The sequence below is a fragment of the Elephantulus edwardii genome, unplaced genomic scaffold (genome assembly GCF_000299155.1).
Source record: "Elephantulus edwardii isolate Elephantulus edwardi_28Jun2011 unplaced genomic scaffold, EleEdw1.0 scaffold00240, whole genome shotgun sequence".
Lineage (NCBI taxonomy): Eukaryota > Metazoa > Chordata > Mammalia > Macroscelidea > Macroscelididae > Elephantulus > Elephantulus edwardii.
The window spans coordinates 1,675,629-1,678,092 of record NW_006399990.1 but is presented as its reverse complement, the minus strand read 5'-3'; the positions used below and the strand labels follow the sequence as shown (position 1 = coordinate 1,678,092).

General features: G+C 37.1%; 1 pseudogene; it reads right to left on the bottom strand.

Moving 5' to 3' along the window:
• Positions 1 to 1,489: 1,489 nt before the first annotated feature.
• On the bottom strand, positions 1,490 to 2,063 carry LOC102854370 (annotated as a pseudogene).
• Positions 2,064 to 2,464: the final 401 nt, after the last annotated feature.

Sequence of the window (2,464 nt, the reverse complement as noted above, 5' to 3'; positions counted from 1 at the left end):
ATATTTCACTAAGCATAATGGCCTCTAGGGTCACCCATGTTGTGTAATGTTTTACTGGTTCACTGTTTTTCAGTGCTGCATAGTATTCCATTGTATGAATATACCATAGTTTTTTTTTTTTAATCCATTCATTTATTGATGGACACTTGGGTTGCTTCTATATCTTTATGATTGTAAATAACACAACTTTTTTAGAAAGCGCCATACCGCCTTCCATAGTGATTGCACCATTTAATACTCCTACCAGCAGTGAATAAGGGTTCCAATGTTTTCATAACCTCAACAGCATTTTTGTTCACAGCTCTCTTTCTCTTTTCTATTGTTGTTGGGTGAAATGGTATCTCATAATTGTTTTATCCTTCTATCATATCTTGGTGTCTGTATTATTTCAGATTTTGCCCATGGAGTCTGTCAGTATCACACCCTGAGGCTTGGATTTTTTCTCAGTTCTTTCAGCTGGAGAAATGCTGAGTGAGTTCTTCCCTTTTTAATTTTCTGACTGCAGCTCTATGCACATTTTAGTATAATACTCTCCTCTGTCTTTTAGCTGGAAAATATTCAAGATCCAAGGAATTATTTTTCTTTCTCTTCACATCTTTCTTTCATTACAAATTTTTTCTCTTCTTACTTTGTTAGTTTTCTTAATCTCTCATTGTGAAGTTATTTCCCCCATGTTGGTGGTTGTCAGGTAGATAGATAGATAGACAGACAGATGCCACAGGATGAATTTTAATTCATGGTCAACTTACATACTAATGAACAAAATGCTGCTGAACCTGTCTTATCTTGACAGTTGCTGGCACTTTCAAGCCCATTATTGCAGTGATTGTGCTAACCTGTCTTACTCCTTCTCATCAACTTTTTGCTTCCTCAAACATGATGGCTTCCTCTTTTTTTTTAACAGTGATAAAATATACTTTTATTTATTTTGTTGAGTCAGAAGGACATAAAAAAAATTATTGCTAAAGTAGATACCAGGCAAACAGAAAAGTGCTTCATAAGTCCAGTTACCTTGGAGTTTATTTAAACTAAGAGAAAAAGGTCAGAATGTTTTCATGCAATACATACTTGGTTTTTGAAATAACAATTATGACAAACAGCAGAAAGAATTAAGGAATGCTGTACTTGTGATCCATACAAAACATCAATATTTGGAGTTGTACGTAATTAAAAAATATCTCAAACACTTTCAAAATACTGTAGTAGCCAATATATAAGAGGCATGCCTTAGGTGGGCATAGGAATGCAGTTTAGGAAAGAAGAAAAAAAAATCACACGGAAACGATTTAATTCCTTTAAAATCACTGAGCAAGAAAAGCAACATTGATCTTCACATACTGATTTTACACAACTTCTATACAGTACCTTGACTTAAATCTAAGAGCAAAAGTTAAGACTTTCCTCCTTTATTTTTGGTAAACAGCTGCATGGTAAACTTGGATGACTCCTTCCCCCCCGGATTTTACCTGGGAGTAGCCTTTTACATTTTTTATTTAAAAGAGGGAAGGTTTGGCACTTTTATACTGATGTCACCAATGTTCATATTTCTTGGGATCTCAGGAAGATTCATATTCTTGACAGCTGATACAGCACGGGCTGGAGCTCCTGCTAAGCCAGCCTCAGATTTCTCCAGTTTATTTTGTGCATCAATTTGTGTAACAATCTCATTCATGTTGGTCTCTAATACCATTCCCTCCATCACCATTTCTGCAAGAATATTGTGAGCCTTGTCTACATGGAAAATTAAATCCAGTTCACAGACATTTTCAAAACACTTGTCTAACGTTTCCACAAATACTTGAATTAGATCTAAAATGCCAAGTTCACTTTCTGAAGAATCCACACAGAAGACAAAATATAATGTTGCATAATGTCTATAAATCAGTTTGTTGTCCTATTAACAATCCTCCTTCTAGGAAATTACAAACATTTTCATCTCTTTTCGATACCAAATGGAATGTTTTCCTGATGTTTTGTTGTTGTGTATCTTCACTGTAAGGCTGGTAGAACTTGGAGAGCAGCGGCCTCCCGTGGTTGTTGAAAATGAGGATCGCCTTGATCATGGCTGGGCCGGGCCGACCAGGTGGGCGCTGGGGGCCAGGGCGGGGGCGGGTGCACAAGCCTCGCCTCGGAATCTTGGCAGTGATCCTTCCCCACCCACCCCGATGGCTTCCTCTTGCAACTGATCTCTCCTGCAGATGTGTACAACGCAAAGGAGTCAGTGTTCAGTTGTGATTTAGGATATTTTCATTGACTAATTTTCAGAAGTATATTATGAGGATTTTGTATTTAGTCTATTTTTTTTAAATTTTCCTACTTGTTTGTTTACAAAATTTGAATACAAATTCAAACAAATTCTTTCCATTTTCCTACCCCTCCCACCCATCAAATTGTACAACCCAATGATTAATGCCCTCTTCTCCCTGCACATCCACATGCCTCTGCTTCCAGTCTCTTCAACCCC